This window comes from Aegilops tauschii, chromosome 6 (genome assembly GCF_002575655.3).
Source record: "Aegilops tauschii subsp. strangulata cultivar AL8/78 chromosome 6, Aet v6.0, whole genome shotgun sequence".
NCBI classification, from domain to species: Eukaryota; Viridiplantae; Streptophyta; class Magnoliopsida; order Poales; family Poaceae; genus Aegilops; species Aegilops tauschii.
Window position 1 is genome coordinate 286,746,478 of NC_053040.3, and position 10,151 is coordinate 286,756,628.

General features: G+C 42.7%; 1 long non-coding RNA gene across 11 annotated transcripts; it reads right to left on the reverse strand.

Annotated features, from left to right (window-relative positions):
• Window positions 1-400: 400 nt before the first annotated feature.
• Window positions 401-7,581, reverse strand: LOC109778996 (uncharacterized). Of its 11 annotated transcripts, none has more exons than XR_012187757.1 (15): window positions 7,044-7,579; window positions 6,495-6,564; window positions 6,341-6,404; window positions 5,908-6,060; window positions 5,731-5,817; window positions 4,622-5,428; window positions 4,073-4,142; window positions 3,919-3,982; window positions 3,512-3,638; window positions 3,323-3,380; window positions 2,877-2,946; window positions 2,730-2,787; window positions 2,340-2,451; window positions 2,151-2,208; window positions 401-650 (listed from the first exon to the last, which is right to left on the reverse strand). It is a non-coding gene; the product is annotated as an uncharacterized lncRNA (long non-coding RNA). The 11 variants fall into 11 exon arrangements; XR_002236728.4 differs by having other exon boundaries at window positions 5,949-6,060; window positions 7,044-7,578; XR_002236730.4 differs by having other exon boundaries at window positions 2,299-2,451; window positions 4,622-5,817; window positions 5,949-6,060; window positions 7,044-7,581.
• Between the last annotated feature and the right edge of the window lie 2,570 nt (window positions 7,582-10,151).

The window sequence follows — 10,151 nt, forward strand, 5'->3', positions numbered from 1 at the left end:
ATTCTTTGTGTGGCCCGTCCGGAGTAAAATATGAAGCAGTAGCGCAGATCGTGACTGTGTATTTCTTTTCTTCCTCAGTTCCTCCTTTGGGCGGGAGAAGCGTACTCAACTGGTGACACAAATGGCCCATTACGCCATATAGCACAATGTTCATTTCAAACACAGTGTTTTGAAAATTAAATTAGGTTTTAGCACCAAGGAACGATCCAGACTTGAAACAATGGATGGAACCACTTTACCTATTCAAACTCTTTAGCAACCATTTATGATTATGATGTCGAATGGCACAAGGTGTCGATTTAGATTACCGAGTTATTTGAAACGTGTTTCATTTGTTCTTTACAAAGTGTTAGATACAATTTCACTGCACATAAGAATTTTCTAGCTCAGTTAAAACGTATTTTCAAGCATACAAACCACAACTAAACAACGCGAATGTAAATATATACGACTGAGTCATACATCCTAAAAAAGGCAAGCAACGGACTGGTAATAGGTAGGCCTGTTTTAGAGACTGTGGTAAACTACAGTTCATTATTACATGCGAAATGTTTTTGCTTCGGAGCAGAACACTGATCTATCTCTGTCTTCATATCTTTTTCTTCTCAGAGCTGGAGTGTGATGCCTTGCTCCTATTCATGGCTATTGACCTACAATTTTTGAACAATCTAAATTAGTTATTCATTCAATGGGAAATCAGAAGTGGGGATTACTTTACCAAGATCATTAGCAAGTTTATGAGGGAAAAGAAAGCGATATAACTTCCAAAAGCAAACGTAAGAATGAAGTACATAGTATTATACTCCCTCCGTTCCAAAATAGATGACTCAAATTTGTACTAACTTTAGTACAAAGTTAGTACAAAGTTGGGTCATCTATTTTGGAACGGAGGAGTAGCTGGGAAAGTAGGAACATGAGATGCGGCGTGTTTTAGAAAAAAATGGTCGAGTCCCTGATCCTAGTAACATGAGCTGAGATTATTTTGTCAGGGACTCATGGTCATGGCTGTATATAATTTTCACAAGCAACAAACCTATGTGACAACCTACCTTCGATCACAAAGCTATATAATCTATATAATAGACAAAAATGGAGCATTCGATAACTTAAATACCTATTTTTCCTACCATAGTGTGATGAGGCTCTGAAACTGCACATACAGGGATTTTCATGGGACCATTCAGGACTTTGAAAAAAGATACAAAAACTGCATTCAGCTCTTCCATCTAAGGCTACCTCAATAATAAACCAATACTAAATGATAGAATAATCTGAAAATCGTATATGATAACAATGCAAAATAATCTTGCAGCACCTCCTAAAACTGTAAAAGCTGTGAAATTGGCAGTCAACTTACTATCAATGAGAAACACCACACTATGATAACAATGCAAAATAATCTTGCAGCACCTCCTAAAACTATAAAAGCTGTGAAATTGGCAGTCAACTTACTATCAACGGGAAACACCACACTGCACTATATTTTTCCAGGAACAAGATGCTAATATGCTTTCCCGTTCCCCACTGCAAGGATGCACGTCGTCTCCCCATTCTCCACCGCGAGGACGCCGACGCGTCCCTGTTCTCCACCGCCAGCACGCCCAACTCCTCCCCTATCTCCACCACAAGGACGTTGGGCGCCTCTTCGTTTGCCACCCTGAGCACCGCATTGAGGTCGTCTAGCAATGTACTATCAAGGCAACTGCTTTTCATTGTCCCCCTCTATTAATTTTTCGCCGCACACACCCCTTGTTATTCTACACCTAGGACGGCTGTTCTTGTAGATTTTGCCGACCACCATGTTCTGCAGTAAATAGTATGGCTGCAGTCCAATGTGTTGATTTTCAGCAGGCCAATGTGTTGATTGACTAATTTTGTGCATCAAAAACAGTAGGGCAGTGTTGATGAATCAATTTTGTTTAGTAAAAAACGGAGTCTGTGACAATACTATAAAAGCGCTAGTCTCCAAAGTCCACCATGCCGCAAAAACATTTAGCACCCATTTAAATATGGATTTGGGTTCATATATACACAAAGCGCAGTAATTGTTGTGAAGCAAGAAAAATAATGCTCCTACTATCAGAAATATGTGCCGACAACAACACCATCCTATTAGAGCTCGAAAACAGGAACAGAGAAGGCACCTATACCTGTTCATGGAGCTGTGTCTGAACCTCCATTTGCATATGTAGAGCTTCTGCCAAGTTCCTAAGAAAAGGAGAAGGGGACAGATGTAAATTTGTAAGGTCATGGTATTTACCATGCATACATTCTAGTGTACTAATTCAGAGATATTACTTGTTTTTGAACGGAGCACTTCCACTGCTACCTAGTCGTACCTTCTTAATATCTGAGGAGGCCTTCTTTGATGCGTATTCAGTATAAAAAAGGACTGCTCATGAGTAGAAAGATCATTGTCGCAATTTGGAATGACATGTTCTAGTAGGAATCCTAGATATACAAAGAGAGGATTAGTTCGGCAGAATCAATACGATTATTAGTAAAAAATACAGAGTCCGTAACAATACTATAAAAGCTTAGTCTCCAAAGTCCACCATGCCGCAAAAACATTTAGCACCCATTTAAATATGGATTTGGGTTCATATATACACAAAGCGCAGTAATTATTGTGAAGCAAGAAAAAGAATGCCCCTACTATCAGAAATATGTGCCGACAACACCACCATCCTATTAGAGCTCAAAAACAGGAACAGAGAAGGCACCTATACCTATTTATGGAGCTGTGTCTGAACCTCCATTTGCATATGTAGAGCTTCTGCCAAGTTCCTAAGAAAGGAGAAGGGGACAGATGTAAATTTGTAAGGTCATGGTATTTACCATGCATACATTCTAGTGTAATAATTTAGAGATATTACTTGTTTTTGAACGGAGCACTTCCACTGCTACCTAGACGTACCTTCTTATTGTCCAAGGAGGCCTTCTTCTCTGCATACAGTATGCATCAAAATTCAGTATAAAAAAGGACTGCTCATGAGTAGAAAGGTCATTGTCGCAATTTGGAATGACATGTTCTAGTAGGAATCCTAGATATACAAAGAGAGGATTAGTTCGGCACAATCAATACAATTATTAGTAAAAAAACAGAGTCCATAACAATACTATAAAAGCACTAGTCTCCAAAGTCAACCATGCCGCAAAAATATTTAGCACCCATTTAAATATGGATTTGGGTTCATATATACACAAAGCGCAGTAATTATTGTGAAGCAAGAAAAATAATGCTCCTACTATCAGAAATATGTGCCGACAACAACACCATCCTATTAGAGCTCGAAAACAGGAACAAAGAAGGCACCTATACCTGTTCATGGAGCTGTGTCTGAACCTGCATTTGCATATGTAGAGCTTCTGCCAAGTTCCTAAGAAAAGGAGAAGGGGACAGATGTAAATTTGTAAGGTCATGGTATTTACCATGCATACATTCTATTGTAATAATTCAGAGATATTACATGTTTTTGAACGGAGCACTTCCACTGCTACCTAGTCATACCTTCTTAATGTCTGAGGAGGCCTTCTTGTCTGCATACAGTATGCATCAAAATACTGTATAAAAAAGGACTGCTCATGAGTAGAAAGATCATTGTCGCAATTTGGAATGACATGTTCTAGTAGGAATCCTAGATATACAAAGAGGGGATTAGTTCGCCAGAATCAATACGATTATTAGTAAAAATACAGAGTTAAAAACAATACTATAAAAGCGCTAGTCTCCAAAGTCCACCATGCCGCAAAAACATTTAGCACCCATTTAAATATGGATTTGGGTTCATATATACACAAAGCGCAGTAATTATTGTGAAGCAAGAAAAAGAATGCTCCTACTATCAGAAATATATGTCGACAAGGCGACAACAACACCATCCTATTAGAGCTCGAAAACATGAACAGAGAAGGCACCTATAGCTGTTCATGGAGCTGTGTCTGAACCTCCATTTGCATATGTAGAGCTTCTGCCAAGTTCCTGAGAAAAGGAGAAGGGGACAGATGTGAATTTGCAAGGTCATGGTATTGACCAAGCATACATTCTAGTGTAATAATTCAGAGATATTACTTGTTTTTGAACGGAGCACTTCCACTGTTACCTAGTTGTACCTTCTTAATGTCCGAGGAGGCTTTGTTTTCTGTATAGAGTATGCATCAAAATTCAGTATAAAAAAGGACTACTCATGAGTAGAAAGATCATTGTCGCAATTTGGAATGACATGTTCTAGTAGGAATCCTAGATATACAAAGAGAGTATTAGTTCAGCAGAATCAATATGATTATGCAACAAACTATCAACCATTGCACTATATCTCAAGAATTTATAGTGTAGCCTCCAAACAAAGCGGCAATCAAGGCAACATCAATCTAACAACAATGGCTGACCGATGATGTTTTAGTCCTTCTGGTTTACTAATTCAGAGGAACTGTAACAAAAATCGCTCTTTGGTCAATAGCATCAACTGATTCTTTGAAATCTAAATTCCAATCTTAGCTAAAATTATTCTTCCTCTCTTCTATGTCAGATCTGCACACGTCAAGTTTAAAAATCCATATAATAGCAAAGTAAAATACGTGTGAGAAAGAAATTAAGAGAGGGAGAGAAAGAGTGGAGCACCTAGTTCACCGCCGGCTTGCATCGCTCGAGCCGCCGGCAACAGGCACATGTTGTCCTCCTTATACTCCAGATCCACGAGGCAGTCATGGGAGGAGGGATGAGCTCCTGGTTCCTCTCGCCTTCCCACACCACCTGTTCACCTCGAGCTCCTTCCCCATGCTAGGATCGCTCACCTTCTCCTTCCCCGCTGTTGCTTGCCTTCCTCCCCGGCCTCCTCCTTCCCTTGTCGTCCGCATCCTACACCTCCCCTACATCCCCACCTGCACCGCAAAGATGACCTATGTCCAATCTGGATCGACGGTGAGATGGAAGAGGATAGGAGGAGGCGAGCAGAGGAGAAGGCTGGCGGTGGGATCGACGACGACATGGTAGCGGAGAGGAGGAGGCGAGTGGAGAGACGAGGTCGGCCGGCGGCTGCTGGCGAGGAGAGGATCGTGGGAATCGAGGGAGGGGTGCGGCGGCTCGTGGGGATCGATGGGAAAGAGAAAGAGGGCTAGGGTTCGTTTGGCGGCTGGGGTGGGAGTGGGGCGAGACGCGGGTGATTGGGTGCGGGCGCGCCGAGCTGATTGGGAAAAACCACCTGCACCTGCAAACGGGCAACCCAGCCAACCAACGTGCGATGCGAGCCCACCAATCATTGGACGACGAAAACGACTGCGGGGTGAAAACTGAGTTTAACTGCTGTGAAGATCAATGGTCCAGATGCACGAAAAAAGCAGATCCGACGACCAACGAACAACCAATCGGGGAAGCCTCCTGGAGGCGAGTTGCCTCGTACCTTCTTATTGTCCAAGGAGGCCTTCTTGTCTGCATACAGTATGCATCAAAATTCAGTATAAAAAATGACTGCTCATGAGTAGAAAGATCATCGTCGCAATTTGAAATGATATGTTCTAGTAGGAATCCTAGATATACAAAGAGAGGATTAGTTCGGCAGAATCAATACAATTATTAGTAAAAAACAGAGTCCATAACAATACTATAAAAGCACTAGTCTTCAAAGTCAACCATGCTGCAAAAACATTTAGCACCCATTTAAATATGGATTTGGGTTCATATATACACAAAGCGCAGTAATTATTGTGAAGCAAGAAAAAGAATGCTCCTACTATCAGAAATATGTGCCGACAACAACACCATCCTATTAGAGCTGTGTCTGAACCTCCATTTGCATATGTAGAGCTTCTGCCAAGTTCCTAAGAAAAGGAAAAGGGGACAGATGTAAATTTGTAAGGTCGTGGTATTTACCATGCATACATTATAGTGTAATAATTCAGAGATATTACTTGTTTTTGAACGGAGCACTTCCACTGCTACCTAGTCATACCTTCTTAATTTCTGAGGAGGCCTTCTTTGATGCGTATTCAGTATAAAAAAGGACTGCTCATGAGTAGAAAGATCATTGTCACAATTTGGAATGACATGTTCTAGTAGGAATCCTAGATATACAAAGAGAGGATTAGTTCGGCAGAATCAATACAATTATTAGTAAAAATACAAAGTCCGTAACAATACTATAAAAGCGCTAGTCTCCAAAGTCCACCATGCCGCAAAAACATTTAGAACCCATTTAAATATGGATTTGGGTTCATATATACACAAAGCGCAGTAATTATTGTGAAGCAAGAAAAAGAATGCTCCTACTATCAGAAATATATGCCGACAAGGCGACAACAACACCATCCTATGAGAGCTCGAAAACATGAACAAAGAAGGCACCTATAGCTGTTCATGGAGCTGTGTCTGAACCTCCATTTGCATATGTAGAGCTTCTGCTAAGTTCCTGAGAAAAGGAGAAGGGGACAGATGTGAATTTGCAAGGTCATGGTATTGACCATGCATACATTCTAGTGTAATAAGTCAGAGATATTACTTGTTTTTGAACGGAGCACTTCCACTGCTACCTAGTTGTACCTTCTTAATGTCCGAGGAGGCTTTCTTTTCTGCATAGAGTATGCATCAAAATTCAGTATGAAAAAGGACTACTCATGAGTAGAAAGATCATTGTCGTAATTTGGAATGACATGTTCTAGTAGGAATCCTAGATATACAAAGAGAGTATTAGTTCAGCAGAATCACTATGATTATGCAACAAACTATCAACCATTGCACTATATCTCAAGAATTTACAGTGTAGCCACCAAACAAAGCGGTAATCAAGGCAACATCAATCTAACAACAATGGCCGACCGATGATGTTTTAGTCCTTCTGGTTTACTAATTCAGAGGAACTGTAACAAAAATCGCTCTTTGGTCAATAACATCAACTGATTCTTTGAACTCTAAATTCCACCCTTAGCTAAAATTATTCTTCCTCTCTTCTATGTCAGATCTGCACACGTCAAGTTTAAAAATCCATATAATAGCAAAGTAAAATACGTGTGAGAAAGAAATTAAGAGAGGGAGAGAAAGAGTGGAGCACCTAGTTTGCCGCCGGCTTGCATCGCTCGAGCCGCCGGCAACAGGCACATGTTGCCCTCCTTATACTCCAGATCCACGAGGTAGCCATGGGAGGAGGGATGAGCTCCTGGATCCTCTCGCCTTCCCACACCGCCTGTTCACCTCGAGCTCCTTCCCCATCCTAGGATCGCTCTCCTTCTCCTTCCCCGCTGTTGCTTGCCTTCCTCCCCGGCCTCCTCCTTCCCTTGTCGTGCGCATCCTACACCTCCCCTACATCCCCACCCGCACCGCAAAGACGACCTATGTCCGATCTGGATCGACGGTGACATGGAAGAGGACAGGAGGAGGCGAGTAGAGGAGAAGGCTGGCGGTGGGATCGACGACGACATGGTAGAGGAGAGGAGGAGGCGAGTGGAGAGACGAGGTCGGTCGGCGGCTGCTGGCGAGGAGAGGATCGTGGGGATCGAGGGAGGGGTGCGGCGGCTCGTGGGGATCGAGGGGAAATAGAAAGAGGGCTAGGGTTCGTTTGGCGGCTGGGGTGGGAGTGGGGAGAGACGCGGGTGATTGGGTGTGGGCGCGCCGAGCTGATTGGGCAAAACCACCTGCACCTGCAAACGGGCAACCCAGCCAACCAACGTGCGACGCGAGCCCACCAGTAATTGGACGACGAAAACGACTGCGAGGTGAAAACTGAGTTTAACTGTTGCGGAGATCAATGGTCGAGATGCATGAAAAAAGCAGATCCGACGGCCAACAAACGACCAATCGGGGAAGCCTCCTGGAGGCGAGTTGCCCAGCCTCATTATTGGTTTAAATGAAATAATGTAACATCCCAAATTTTCAATTTGGAATGTTATACATAGGTCATCATATGCATATCATTTTTTTATTTGCATTTTGGCATGATCCTAAAAATCCTAAGCAACTCAAGGACCCGCAGAGAGAGTTGGGGATTTTATTATTTTCATATTTGAATTTTCTCAAATATTGAAAAGGGGGATCATTTTGGTTTTAATTATTTTTCTCTCCAAAAATATTTCAAATTAAAATATATGAGAGGAGATAATATGATTTCTCCAAAATAAATGAAATATTGGAGGAAAAAGTTTAAAATCAAATAAATAATTTTATTTGGGTTTTATTGCTATTTTATTTGAATTAGAAAAAAATATGCATTTTTCAAAAATTACATTTTAGGCCAAGAAAATGTTCACTTTGTTTGAAATATTTTATTTAGAGGGTGAAAATCGTTTTTGGGATTTTTAGATTTTTATTTTTATTTATTTAGGATTTTTCTCGGCGGAATCTTATTTTAATTTTTTTTCTTCCAGACCGAACTGGGCCGAGGCCGAGCCGACCCAGCCGCGCGCCTCCCGCTCCGACTCGCGAGAGGACTCCCGAGCGCCGCCGCCGCAGCCAGGGACGTGTCCGTCCTGGACACGCCGCCGCGCCCCCTCCCCAAGCACCCAGCGCCCCCCGGCCTTTAAATACCCGCCGCCGCCGCCCCTCACGACCACCCCGAGCCGCGCCGCCAGCCCCGCCTCCTGCGCCGCACGCCACACGCTGCCGCAACCTCCTAGCGCCGCCGCCGCCGTTGCCGCTAGCCGCCGCTGCTGCCGCCTAGCGCCGCCGCCGCATCCCGCTGCCGCGCCGCCGTCGCCTAGCCCCGTCGGAGCCGCCGCCTCACGCCGCCCCGTCCGCCGGAATCGAGCCGCCGGAGCCGCCGGATCCGTCGCCGGTTTTTTTCCAGTTTAGGTAAACCTATCGGTTTTTTTGAAAGCCCTAGATGCGGGTTTTTTTCTCTAGACCGGTTCGGTTTTTCTTCGGTTTAGTTATTTAGTAAACGTTCGTTCGTTCGTTTTAACAAACGGATTCGTTCTTTAGCCTCTGTTAGCGGACGTTTGTCCGATAGATTTTTCTTTTTTTTGTTTATTTTCGGCCAGGGACCTATCCACGATTATTTTTATCGCAGATTAGCCCCTGATCTTCAAACCCTCGCCGGTTCTTAACCGTTTGTCCAAATCCAGTGAAACCAACGCCAAAATCTTCGTCTCGAGCCCCTCTTTATGTTTAATCAACTTGAAAAAGGTTTTGAAAATTTAAAATTTGGTTTAAAGTAGATTGGAATTTGAGGTTCTTTTGACCGTAGTTTCAGTTCCGTAGCTCCAATTCGTTTGATTCTTTTTGCAAATCGAATCTCTTCAGTTGAACTTTCAGATTTGATCTTCTTATTTGAGTTCTACCCATGCATTTAAGCTTGAGTTCTTATGTATGCTATTGTTTGTTTGCGATAGAATTCCCGGAGTGCGAAGCGTGCTACTACGAGTCTCTAGGGTTTGCGGATCGTCAGCAAGGTAAGTAACACATTGATCATACTCTTTTCATACCTAGTTTTTATGCATTAGTTTCAACCTCTCAAACACATCATGATTAGGTTGTGATTAACATGTGGGTATCGGGAAGTAGATGATGAGGTAGAACCTATTGCCCTTTATTATCAAACCCTTGGGAGTTACTTCTACGCTATGCTTATATTGCCATGCTATGCTCGTAAACGTGGATTGAGTTTGAGTGTATCCATGAAAGATGTGAGATTGTTAATTTAATGGTTAACTTAAGGTGGCCACTTAACTACACATCTGGGTGGATTGGTTGCGGGCACCTGGAGAATCCACTGTTGTCCTAGGATATCCCGGAGTACCCGTGTGATCATCATAAGGTTCGCCACCCAGGCTCAAAGGGATCATAAGATTATTCATGCTAGAAACTTCCGTGTGCAGCCACAAGCTATTATGGGGTTTAGCATAGTCGAGTATGTTGCATGACCTCTTCCAGTGGTAGGCTAGCAGATGTAGGGGATGTAGGTTGGTACTGTCTGATAACCCACAAGTATAGGGGATTGCAACAGTTTTCGAGGGAAGAGTATTCAACCCTAATTTATTGATTCGACACAAGGGGAGCCAAAGAATATTCTCAAGTATTAGCAGTTGAGTTGTCAATTCAACCACACCTGGATAACTTAATATATGCAGCAAAGTATTTAGTAGTATGGAAGTAACGGTAACGGTGGCAAAAGTAACAGTAGAAGTTTTGTAGTAATTGTAACAATGGCAACGATAAAGTAACTAAG